Below are 13651 nucleotides of genomic sequence, written 5' to 3' on the forward strand. Positions count from 1 at the left end.
CAAAAATGGACGTAAAACCGCACAAAAAATGCACTAAATCCGCAGGAAAAATTCAGGTCATTTGACCTGCGGATTTAGTAAAATCCGCGGGAGGATCCGCACCGTGTGCACATAGCCTAATACAATCTTCAATCTATATGTCCACCATCAGCAGTCCTTGAGGAAAGGATCAGTCCCAGGAACCTTTAAGCGTAGGTAGATCTTATGCAACTGTAAAATCTGTATCAACCTTTTGTATATGGCTGATGTCACTGCGACCTCCATTCTAGGCCAGGAGAACTTATTTTCACTCCTCCTTTTGGAGCTCCCACTATTTGTATCCCAGGGGCGCAGAAGCTGCCTTCTAGTACTGTATATGACATGGCTGTGGCAGGGTCAGGTAATACTAACATTAAAATCCACCTTGCTCATTTCATGAGTCTACCTTCAGAAGTCCTTGAGAGAAGATCAATTCAAGTGATCTCTAAGCATGAGTGAATCATAGAATGGTAGAGTTGGAAGGGACCTCCTGGGCCATCTGGTCCAACCCCCTGCTCAAAGCAGGATTCACTATATCATCCCAGTCAGATGTCTGTCCAGCTTCTGTTTGAAGACTTCTATTGAAGGAGAACTCGCCACCTCTCATGACAGCCTGTTCCACTCATTGATCGAGTGGATATTATGCAACTACAAACTCCATAATAACCTTTCATATATGGCTTGTGTCAATACTTGTGTTCATGTCTCCTTTTGAAGGGAGGCCTGACATTACATAGGGGTAAAACCAACTGGATCTGGAGCGTCTTCCACTAAATGAAGTTCCTTAGCTGCACAATCTGCCTTTACAGTACTGTATATGATGGCATGGCTATAGATGGGACAGGTAATATTTTATTATTTGGATTTTAAATAAATTATGTCAGACTACCATTGGTAGTCCTTGGGGTAGAATCTTTCCCATGGACCTTTAAGCATAGGTGGATCTTTTGCAACTATCTCTAATAACCTTCTGTTTGTGGCTGGTTTCACTGCAACCCTCATTTTAGGGAAACTGAATTTCTCCCCCATCCATCCATAGGGTGGCATGACTTTAAGGACAGGTAAGGCCCACTGGAGCTGAAGCTTCCACTAACTAAAGATCCCTATAGAAGCTGCATTTGTGATACTGCATGTGACATAGAAGGTAAAGGTGGGAAGTAAAATTAAAATTCACCTTGTTCAACACGAGTCTACCATCAGCAGTCCTCGTCCCAATGTCCTTTAAGGGTACGTGGATCTTAGGCAACTACAAAATCGCTAACAATTCTTTGTATGTGGCTGATATCACTGCAACTCTCATTTTAGTGCAGAAATCCCCTCTTCAGCCCTCTTTCCTATGGGTGGCACTGACGTTACTTTAAAAAGGGGGAAAGCCAACTGGAGGTGGAGGTTCCACTAAATGAAGCTCTGTTTCCCAGCTGCAGGAATTGCACCTAAAGGTATAAAAGGTGGCGGTAATAATTACTTTGACCCAGTTTATAACCAGCACATAAAGCAGGTCATGATGATATAAGCTATTAGCCAGTAATGTCATAAGATCATCCCGGTAACACGTTTTTATTCTGCAGCCATTCAGTGCGCAGCATCCTCATCCTTTTACATGTCTTATCCAGGGATCTCTGCCTGCATTGTGCCGCTGTGTTGAATGCCTTTTTAATGCCTGTCATTTGCACCTTGACTGAACCTTCTTGTAAATCAGATAAGAATCTGAAGGATCCTTATCATGGGAGAGATGATTTAATTGCACTAAATGCTGTAAGTGAAAGGGGCTTTTTTATCACCTCGATTGAGCAGGTGCAGCGGCGGGAGCTTCAGATTTAACTCTTCATATTTGCAAAACTGAAATTTAGATTGTAAGGGTAGAATTTCCTGAATTAAAACTTTTGCATTTAGTGGTAAGAAGGGTAAGGCACAGTGTAAATGATGGACAGCAGTGGCCACCTGGAGACCAGCGGGATGTTCAGGCCTTATACAGTATATTAGTGACCTATCCTTAGGGTAAATTATCCGCAGGAGATCTGTAGGGGTTTGACACCTGGCATCCCCACCGATCTGCCTTTTATTTATTGGCTACACACGCCTATACCGCCTTATATATAAATCTTTCCTATATGCTAAGACTATTTTTTCAACTAAAGATAAGCAAATCAATTTCAAATACATGAAATTAGATTAGAATTTCTTAAAATTTCATAGACTCATAAGTACCAAACTTTAGGCAATTTGCTTCTCCTAAATCAAGCAATATGGTAGAAAGAGGTTAAAAAAAGACATCTCGCAGCTCGCCTGTCCAAAATTCAGGTCCCCATTGATTTCTATTGGATTCTGGCTCAAGTTTGGGTACAGTTCTCTTACCTGAACTGAACTTTGGACCTAAGTTCAGTCAAACTCACCAAACCAGAACTTCCACAGGTCCGCTCATCCCTACTCATGACGTCGCATGAGACCTAGTGACTATGCCTCATATGACATCCTGGTAACATCACGTCGCAAGACGATGCACATCATCATGTTAAAAGGTGATGTCATGATGTTTTGATGGCACAGGTACCACATCAAAAAAACATGTAATGTTCACTCGCTATTGTGTAAGAGCATGTGTAGTGAAAAGTACGGCACAGATTGAGTAATGTCCTCCAAGCCGCATCAGGCGCCGCATGTACATCCGGTGTCACCGCTGCAGGCCGGATCCGGTGGCCCGGCTTTTCGCCGCACGCCGCCGGACCCCTGACACCGGATGTGTGAAAGAGGCCTAAAAGATATAAGCAGTCAGGCAAAAAGCCGGCTTATGCAAATGCCTGTGTAATGAGATGTCCAGTGTAGCCCCGACGCGCGTTTCAAGTGGGCTTCCTCGGGGGGCTGTGAGCATTACATGATTTTTTATGTGGTGCGTGTGTAATATGCAGCTTAGGTTTGAGTATGTTATTCTATAAATACAGCATTGGGCAATAGTGTTGCACTTTATAGGCACTAAGCACTTTATGTCACCTTCAGCCATGACGTTATTGTGACCTTCAAGCACAGCTTTCCCTGACCCTGTTTACATATGTGATGTATTGATGTCCTTCATACCTGAACCTATTTTTTTTTACTTTGATTATATTTTATGCCTCATGATGTAATAAATTTACCTGATTATTATACATTCTTTGTGGACGTCTACTCCAAGTTTTCTGTAGGATTAATATTATTGGAAGTGTCTTTTTTTGGTCTTTTATTTCGGCATTGGGCCAGTCTGATGTTTATGTAGTATGCTTCAGTGGATCTTGATTCCTATCTAATGTGTATGTGTAGCTTAAAGAAGAGTTGTCACCATACGGTTCATAGTGTTCTCTTCATTAGGTGGACTGAGTGAGCTAAATACAAAACATGGGTCAGGTGAACACATTTAGCTCACAGGTTCTTATAAATCATTCTACAGCATTAATAGAAAACATATGGAGAGTTCTGACGGTGATATATATTAGCATTTCTCCAAAAATACTGAATGGAATGGATAGTTTTTATTCCATCTCATCTCATTTTGTAGCGCTAAATCCCAGTGATACCTGAAAACCGACGTAATGAGGAGCATATGTTTGTACAGCGCCCCTGGATCTCAATGGGGACCATATGTTGGAACTGTGACCACATGGCTCCTCCGCATCTTTGAGAATGAGATCCAAAATGGGAGAAGTGTAGCTACCTATCGAGGAAACCTCTAGGAAATGATTAAAACCTACAGATCAAGATTATCGTGAACACGGCCAATTGTCCCAGAATGTGTGCACATGGTGAACGAACACATTAAATATACAACCAGTGCATACGGCAAAGGTTTGTGGTCCGTGCCACTCTATACCTTACCAACATGTGGGGCAGATAGTGAGGGTGCCCACTGCACCTACTAAACAAAGGTCCATGAGCACCTGAATCTTTTACTTTTCAACAGTTTGTCCAGTTGGTTCAGCTAGGTGTATTTGGGCCCTACTGGTGAGCAGCCATGGCTGTAAGATGCAGCAAGAACACCGGGCAGATAGCCAATTTAGGAAACACCATCCTTACAGAACAACCTCCATGGCCACCTAGACCCTCCTCTAACCATATATACCAACTGTCCAAATTTTCCTTGTACAATCCTAGAAACAATACAGCAAAAAGGGAATGATCTGAATATACAAGGGGGTAGTCACTGAGGTCTGTATTCCCCATCCTTCCTCTTTGCTTGATGTCTTTATACCACCACAACGGCCCCTGCGGACCCCGTACCTAATAGCAGAATTCATGTTTTGGGGTTTACAGTAAAGCGAAAAGGCAAAACCCATCTCTCCCGCAAGGATAAAAACTGTCCGCTTTGTACGGAGGCGTCAGATCCATTTACAACACCAAAAAAAGAAGCAGCCATAAAAAGTTAAAGCAGATCCTGGAGATTTATGGAGTATAGACCTATAATATCTGGATTTTGCCGCTTTATAGGTGTTAAATAGACATTTAGCTTTACGTAAGTGGCGCGGAGTCTGCAAAATGATGGATGAGACGACGATAAAAGCCGACGGTTTTATTGGCAGCGAACACTCACTCCGTGTTTACCGCTTTTCTCCTTACAAGGGTCCCCAGACGCAGATTTGTATATGATTAATAATGATTTCTCTGCCCCAGTTGCCGGCTACTTGTGATACAAGTTCATGTGATCACCCTTGTCAAAATTTTGCAAAAACAAAAAACGCACAGCTCGGCTCCAGGGATGTCCATTAATTCATATGGGTTTCTAATCGCAGACCACTCAGTTTAGGGGAGGGGATGGCACAATGGCCTAGCTACCATTAAACCCTTTATGATCGGTTGGGATTTGCACCCTGCAGATCTGTATTGATGTGCTGGAGCTTTGTTCCTTAGCCAAATCCTGGAAACCAACATTTATTTCTTCTGCATTGACTCTCAAAGCGGCTTCAGCTCCCTGCATCAAGCATATATGGCTGTCGGGCATGCTGGGAGTTGTAGTTTTACATCAGATAGAGCCATGGTTGCAGACTGCTCTACTGTGTACTGTATATTTAGAAAAAAAAAAACCTGCGTGTCAGAAAATGTTGGGAGTTGTAGTTTTGCAATAGCTGGACATCCACAAATTGGAGACCGTTGTTCTAGATAATGATATGAAGAAGGCGCATGATGTAAAATGATACACGTCAAACACATTCACCGCAGCTAAAAAGCTTGTAAATTACACAGTACGAGAAGTGACAGCTCATGGCAAGACGCTGCTCTATAGAAGAGAAGACTTCGGAGCCACATCTGGACAGCCAGGGTCAATGGGCTTCATTCTATGACTTCATAGTAATTCTTTCCTCCTGTCGTTTTAGTGATGGAGTCTGAAAACCGTAAGTGGCTGGAATTATCACCTTCTGGATGTTCTACCTGATCGTTGGCTTTGTATGGGTCCATCTCTGATTTTCCATGCTTCTTTGAGTCATCCAGTCAATCAACAATCTATTTTATATCACTCAGAGAAGAAACATTAAACTCTTGGGCCCCAATGTAAAATCTTGTTTCTATGAAGTGTTTGGAGTTTGTGCAAAGGAGTATAATATCTAGGGGTCCTGGTGCTGGTGCAAAAGCTGCACCTTAGTTCCCCAAAGTTGGATGCTGCCCTAATGCTCAATTGGTCAATCCAAGCTTTGAAAAATGTAATTTATGCATCTCTTTCTATTTTTCTCCCATGATGACATCATTATCAACTGCTTTTAAGTGGGGCTTAGTTGTCGCTGAGCTAAAAAATAACCTTATGGGATGTTATCTGACACCTAGTTGGATGCCATATTGTTACCATGTAGAATCCTTACTGTAACAGTGATTGCAAGGAGCAGAACCTTTAAATGTAGGGATCTGAAACATATTTGGAAAGACAAGTCCCTCGTGGGTGGTACTTAGTTATCCCAAGACTAAGAAATAGCCTAAAGTGATGAAGCCTGACAATTAATTTGAGCCCAAATGTTGTAAACATGTACAAACTGTACAGTTATAGTAATTACAAGGAGCCCAGAGCCTTTACATTTACACAGGGGATGTGAAACTTGATAATAAAGGCAAACCCCTCAGGGGTGGGGCTTAGTTATCACAGGATTAAGAAACAACCTAAGGGAATGGAGTCTGACTTTAAATTGAAGAACCCATGTTACTACCATGCAGAAGCCTTACTGTAAATATGTTTAAAAGGAACCCAAAGCCTTTTAATGTATGGAACTTAAACTCAATGGGAAAGATAAGTCCCTCTTGGGTAGTACTTAGTTATCCCATGACTAAGAAATAGACTAAGATGATGAAGCTTGTGTCTTAATTTGAGTTCAAATGTTGCAAACATGTACAAATTGTACTGTAACAGTGATTACAAGGAGCTCAGAGCCTTAATGTTTACACAGTGGAACCAACACTTGATGGGAAAGGCACATCCCTCTTGGGTGGGGCTTTATTACCACAGGACTAAGGCTATGTGCACACGTTGCGGATTCCGCTGTGGTTTTTTCCGCGCGGAAACGCAGGTAAAACCGCAGGTAAAGTGACCTGCGGTTTTCCTGCGGTTTGGTCTGCGGTTTTGCCCTGCGGTTTCACACCTCTACTATGTTAAAGGTGTGAAACCGCTGCGGAAACCGCACAAACAATTGACATGCTGCGGTTTGAAAACCGCAGCAAAACCGCGCGGAAAAAACCGCACCGTCAGCACAGCGTTTTTGAAACCCCATAGGGTTTCATTGTACTGTACTTGGTCTGCGGAACTGCTGCGTTTCCTCAGAGCCAAAACCGCTGCGGAAACGCAGCAGAATCCGCAACGTGTGCACATAGCCTAAGAAATAACCCAAAGGAGCAAAGTCTGACCTTAAATGGAAGGACCTATGTGACTGCCAGGCAGTACCGTAATGATGATTACAAGGAGCCGAAAGTCTTTTCATGTAGAGAACTGAAACTTCAGGGGAAAAATAAGTCCCTCTTGGGTGGGGTTTAGTTATATTATGAATAAGAAATAACTTAAAGTGCTAGAACCTGATACTTGAGCGGAGACCATATATTGCTGCCATCTAGAAACCTTACTGCAATATACAAAGCAGTAACTAAAACTAAATAGGAAAGACATGCTTCTCTTGGGTGGGGCTTAATTATAAGAGGACTAAGAATTAAGTGGAAACATACATCCGATTGGAGACCATATTTTATTGTTGTAACAGCATTTACAAGGAGTACAAGGCTTTTGCACATGAGGAGCTGAAAATTAATGGGGAAGACATGTTCCTCATGGGTGGGGCTTAGCTATCACATGACTTGGGATTAACCAAGTGGGGTTGATCTTGACACTGGATAGAAAGCTACATGATGCTACTATGTAGAAACTTTAATAGTGATTACATGGACCAAAGTACTGAACTGAAACCTATTGATAAATATAAGTCTAAATAGAGTCTCCTTTAAGGGAACATGACCTTCAACTTTTCATTTTCAATAGGCAATAATAAATAATCTTTATGCCTGGGCTCGTGGGACCGTCAGTCCAGCATCTTAGTGACCCGGGGTCTGTGCTGTTGACTTTTACCTCCGTTGTTCAGTTACTTATTTCTGTTTAGTTTAGATATTGCTGCGTCTACACCGACAGCGGGAAGCATTACAGGGCAGACAACGCGGTCACCCTATTACTCCCTTCACCCTTTTTACATACTCCAATCACACAAAATTATCAGCTGGAAACGCAAGAGTCGAGCTGGGGATTTATGCAATGAAGCAAAAAATTACAAATTGGGATTGTGCACTGACATTATACTCCAGGAAGGAGTCACAGGACTAAATTGTGATTATTTATGGAAATCCCGATGACGCAAATACTGTTTTTTTTTCTTGGTTCCATTTATGCAGTACAAGGCTGTTAATGGAAAGGTTGAGCTTTTTTTAAGGGTCATTCTGCATAAAGATGCTGCTGTGTGTCTGACATCTGCACTTTTTAGAGAATCGCTTAGAAGTTCCAGCAACCTTGCAGATCCACTGTGATTTTGCCTTTTTTTTTTTTGCAAAAAAAAAGCCATGAAAAATATTACACCTGTGTACCTATGACTTTCCAGCTATTGCAAAACTGTATTTCCCAGCACGGAGATCGCAGCTCCCCCAGCTGCAAAGATTAATTTCCAGTTGTCATAGCAGTTCCAGTAACTAGACCCTTTTTTCTTTTTCTTTTTCCCCATTTCTTGCTTTCCTTGTTTTTTTTTTATTATTTCGGTGGTTTAAAAAGAAATGAAATTTCTCTGCAATAATCCATAGCAGCTCTGTAGCAAAATTATTTGCAATTATTAACAAAAATCCAACATTTTTAATTTTTTGCAGTAGCTCAACACATCCCATGTTATTTTCAACAACCCTATAGGTGCATATTCCTCCATGATAAATATAGATAAGCATAATTATTTTGTGACGCCATACAGACTCCAGCCCCTAGGTGGCGCTGATGAGTACAGTAGCTGCAGTCAGTGGTCACAGGTGAGCGCCTAATGCGGCAGCAGGTGTGCCCTGGGATTGCACTGACTGCTGTGAACACAGAATCTGCAGGTAAGTAAAATCCAAAATGAATGAGGTGACTGTGAGGCTATGTGCACACAGTGCGGATCCTTCCAAATCCGCAGGTCAAATTACCTGCATTTTTCCAGCGGATTTCTTCCTTTTTTTTTTTGTGGTTTTTGTGCGGATTTGTAGAACGGAGCAGGTGGAAAACTGCAGCAAAACCGTACAAAAGAAGTCACATGCTGCTTCTTTTTTCTCCGCACAAAAACCGCAGCATGTGCACAGAGCCTAAAATGACGGTCATTGTTTGCTGCTCATTCCCTGTACCTGGAAGTGGTGATGACTAGTAATTATCCAGTTGTAGCATTGTCCCTCCATAAGACGTCCTTTCCATTGCCAAGCTGCACCTCCCATCTCATGTACCAGTCCTGTGGACCAAATGTTGTTGCCCATGTGGCTGCAGATGCGATAATGTGCAGCGATTGTGGTACTTGGCGGTGACTTTTCCCATCATTAATGTCAGGGCATGAGTAGTGCAAGTGGTTTGACCCCAAATTGGCAATATCCATTTTTTTGGCTGTGCTGCTTTATTTTGCAGATGTAGCATCACAAATACCTTACAAAATGAAAGTTGTAAAATTGCGCTGGTTTGCGGTTGAGGTTTCCACCTTTGGCGTGTCTTCTGCACACTGGCCCAATTATGGCTCTTAGGACGCAGTCAGACGGCCGTAGAAATCAGGCTGCAATTCTCAGACTGGCAGCGACTTACCCAACCCGAGAAATCGACCAGGGCAAGAGCGCCGCCGGCCGGTCCGTGCACTACGGTCTGAATTATATGGCCGTCTGACCGTCCTTGGACAACGTTCACGTGAGCGTTTATTCATAAAACTATTTTTTGTTACTTGTCATCCATGTGCAATCCGCTTTTTTTTATAGCAGCATTTATTAATCGCTTACAAGGCCATTTACAGTTTTCTATGTTAATGAACTGCAGTGTATTCATAAAAATCGGATGCTGTACTTTGGCTCTGTATGGCATCCAAATGTTATTTTTTTGCACACGCATAGACTTGAATGGGTGAGTCTCATTCACTACATGGAAGAAACTAGTGCGTGCTGTGATTCAGTCAGTGGAAAAAAAGTTGCTCATCTGCACTGCCCCACTGAATAACATTGGCTGGAGTGCGGTCCGTTTTTTCACAGACTGAAAATGCCGTCTTGTGGCTGTAAATATTGGGTGATAAAGCCTCCGTTAGGTCAAGATTTGCAGATATAGATGGGTATTGTAGCCTAAATAAGTCCTCGCCTGTCCACTGGATAAGTGATAGCTGCTGGTTCGGTGGAGGTGGCTCTGCTGGGGAGCCAGAAAGGGTATAATGGTCTCCAATCTTTCCTGGTTGCAAGACCAGGACCCGGAGTGGCTGAATTGTGGGTGCCATTCTTGAATGGAGGAGTAGAGTGCATGCACAACCTACCTGACTGCGGGAAACCCGGTTCAGAACAAGAATCATAAATCCCGTTCTGGCGATCTGTAGGGGTGATAACTTATTTAGGCTGGAATACCCCTTTAAGGCCACTTTCACACTTCAGGCTTTCGGTATCCGGCATGGTGCGGCGAAAAACCGGACTGCCGGATTCGGGTCTTGTTACGACCAGATCCGGCTTTTTCCCTGTGCTGTTTCATTGGTGCCGCATTGCACCGGATGGCAATGCGGCGCGTCCGTTTTTTTCCGTATCTGTAGAAAATAGCCGGTCCGGCCAACCGGTCATGCAACGTTTTTTCCCAACGCCGGACCGGTTTTTCGCAGTGCGCATGCCCGGAAACCTTCTCTGCCAGGAATATATCCGGCAGAAAGAAGGATCCGGTGTCTGTGTTTGCGGCCGGATCCGGTAGTCCGGTTTTTCGCCGCCCCACGCCGGATACCGAAAGCCTGAAGTGTGAAAGTGGCCTAATGCCTGAATATCCTTCATCCACGTTGTTACTTGGTACAAGACCCCGGCGTTCTGTATTCCAGCTTTTCATCTACTATAAAAAAAAAAGAAAAGAAAAGCTGATGGAATTATTATATATTTGTTTGATTCTGATGGAGAACAGAAAAGTAAAGTACTAATGAAACACCTCTGAGATGTGAGGTCAGAGTGGCAGGGACCTAGGGGCAGTTGGACCCAAGAGGATTCCTGCCCATGTAGGACGGGTCCCCGGCTCAGCAGGTTAATGTGACGATCGCCTTGTGACAGTGTGTCAATACAAAGCAATTTAGGAGCGCGAGAAAAATCGACCCTAGGTAACAGGCAATTTCTTTGCTTCAGTGCCTCAATAAGAGTAACCTAGGTCCGACACCGCCAGCCATAGATGTGCTGTGTGGTTTGACTTCTCACAAAGGTGGAATGGGTATAGAGACCAGCTTCCCCAGGATCGGAAAAAGAGTTGGGGGGGTGGGGGGGGACGGACAAATAAAAGATTAAAAAATATATAAAATAGGTGATAAAACTAAAAGCAAAAATACCTGCAATAGAACAAAAAATACCAAAATAAATATAAAAATGCAATTTATTTTCTATATATTTTTTTATTCTGTAGCTTTCCATTGTTATAAATAGCTGTACAAATAAAATACAAATATCATAGATCATTTAAAACCATTCCAAGTGTTTTTTTTTCCAAATCATTCAAGTTTATTTTTTTTCCTTTTTTTGAAGACTTCAATAAAAAGAAAAATGATGCTTAATAAAAATGACTGTAGCTACAAACATATTGCAGTATTATATGGCTGCAGACTACAGTCCTGCGCATTCAGATTTCTTTTTGACCTTCTCGTGTCACTTTGGGGGCAAAAAATGCTGATTGCACCATTTCCTGCGGGCGTCACGGCCATTTATCACTGCAGAAAGTGATACAAAGTAATTAGCTTTTAAATAATGTGTATACCAATGGAAACAATTCATAGGAGTTTGCAGAGGGCAATGGGTGGGGGGGTGTCTTGTGATAGTAGTAAAGCCACCTGAAACAAATCATACAGCCTCATCACACCTATGGGACTATTTTTTTTTTTCTTCTTTCTCTCCTCTATAGACCACTCGGGTACATCGTCCAGCTCTGGGGACATGCGGCAATCAATGACTGACCAGGACTCAAGTAAGAGACAATTAACTTGTGAAAGTTTTTGCGGCTTTTTTACTTTTCTTTTTAGTTTTTGATTAAAAAACACAGTGATTAGAGACAAAAAAAAAAAAAAAACTACTGGATTTCATGTATTCAGAGGTGTAGCTCCTGGGTTCCAATGCAAAACCGGAAACTGCCCCCTGCTTACTATGGGCCATTTATAATAATGTTGTCTTCTTACATGGCTATTGCACCAGGACCTGCATCCCCAATTGTTACCTCTGCAGTCCCAATTGTTACCTCTGCAGTTCCAATTGTTACCTCTGCAGTCCCAATTGTTACCTCTGCAGTCCCAATTGTTACCTCTGCAGTCCCAATTGTTACCTCTGCAGTCCCAATTGTTACCTCTGCATCCCCAATTGTTACCTCTGCATCCCCAATTGTTACCTCTGCATCCCCAATTGTTACCTCTGCAGTCCCAATTGTTACCTCTGCAGTCCCAATTGTTACCTCTGCAGTTCCAATTGTTACCTCTGCAGTCCCAATTGTTACCTCTGCATCCCCAATTGTTACCTCTGCATCCCCAATTGTTACCTCTGCAGTCCCAATTGTTACCTCTGCAGTCCCAATTGTTACCTCTGCAGTCCCAATTGTTACCTCTGCAGTCCCAATTGTTACCTCTGCAGTCCCAATTGTTACCTCTGCAGTCCCAATTGTTACCTCTGCAGTCCCAATTGTTACCTCTGCAGTCCCAATTGTTACCTCTGCAGTTCCAATTGTTACCTCTGCAGTCCCAATTGTTACCTCTGCAGTCCCAATTGTTACCTCTGCAGTCCCAATTGTTACCTCTGCAGTTCCAATTGTTACCTCTGCAGTTCCAATTGTTACCTCTGCAGTCCCAATTGTTACCTCTGCAGTCCCAATTGTTACCTCTGCAGTCCTAATTGTTACCTCTGCAGTCCTAATTGTTACCTCTGCAGTCCTATTGTTTCTCATTTTTATTTCTACTGGATTCACTACAGTCTGGTCTGTAGAAATCACAAACTACAACCAGCAGACATTTTTATTCTGCAAAATATCCAAAGCTTAATAAAAAAAAAAAAATAGCCCACAATCCATGTTAGCTGGAGGGTCTCTTCCTGATCTGAGGTATCGTTCAGAAATCTCATTGCTCCCACTTTACCTCCTCTCTCACATTTTACCGAAAGGAATGAGACAAGGGAGAACGACAAATAAACAGCAGGATTAATCAAAGTATCATCATGGGGTATGTTCACACGCGGCGTTTCTGCTTTCTTTTTTACGCAGCATATTTGATGTGTAAAACAAACTACGTTTTACAGTAACAACATAATCAATGAGATTTCTGAAACCTCATTTACACGTTTAGGGTTTTTTCTGTGCATATTTTGAGCCCTGCTTAGTTTCTGCCCAAGATGCAGCATGTCCATTTTCTCAGCATTTTTGTCAGAGAATTTCTCTTATCAAATTGAATGGGTAAAACGCGACAAGAAAGCTCGTAATGTACGCAGCAATGCTTCCTGCCACCACACTGGTTTTTGGTGTAGAGAATAAAACGCAAAAATGCAATGTGTGAACATACCCTTAGGGTACAAGCTTTACAATTACTGACCCAAAGGATCATCCTATACAAATGTCCCCAAAACCAGACAGCACTCCATCCAATGTACACCCATATATATATTTATATACAGTATATAACTAGATGTGTGCCCGATGCTATCGCATTGGGAGGACAGTAGCATCCCGATGGGGGCAGCTTTCTGGCGCTGGGGGTGGCGGCCCACCCCCACCCACTTCCGTGCAGTCACAACCGGCAGGAAAGATGGCGTTTTGCGGTCTGTGCTGGAGATGGTGTGCAGCGCCACCAGAGGGTGGCCGCACCCAATCTCCAGCACAGGCCTCAAGCCGCGGTCTTTCCTGGTGGGTGGGCAGGCAGCGGCGGGATCCGGCGCGTGTAGTCAGGCAGTGGGTCCTGGTGAGGGTCTGGTGGCGGCA

At 43.0% G+C, this 13651-nt stretch overlaps 1 protein-coding gene and 1 long non-coding RNA gene across 2 annotated transcripts in view; one reads left to right on the plus strand and one right to left on the minus strand.

Moving 5' to 3' along the window:
- The window catches only part of LOC141088824 (uncharacterized), a 154342-nt gene extending 144286 nt beyond the window's left edge, over positions 1-10056 (minus strand). The window contains exon 1 of the mRNA XM_073575036.1: positions 10005-10056. The gene's annotated coding sequence lies outside the window, so the exon portion shown is untranslated. The remainder of the gene's footprint in view (positions 1-10004) is intronic.
- LOC141088826 (uncharacterized) overlaps positions 8468-13651 on the plus strand; it is a 108862-nt gene continuing 103678 nt past the window's right edge. Inside the window, exons 1-2 of the long non-coding RNA XR_012232072.1 lie at positions 8468-8577; positions 11603-11665. This is a non-coding gene — a long non-coding RNA (uncharacterized lncRNA). The remainder of the gene's footprint in view (positions 8578-11602; positions 11666-13651) is intronic.

This window comes from Dendrobates tinctorius, unplaced genomic scaffold, assembly GCF_039654945.1.
Source record: "Dendrobates tinctorius isolate UK_male_01 unplaced genomic scaffold, ASM3965494v1 ptg000041l, whole genome shotgun sequence".
Lineage (NCBI taxonomy): Eukaryota > Metazoa > Chordata > Amphibia > Anura > Dendrobatidae > Dendrobates > Dendrobates tinctorius.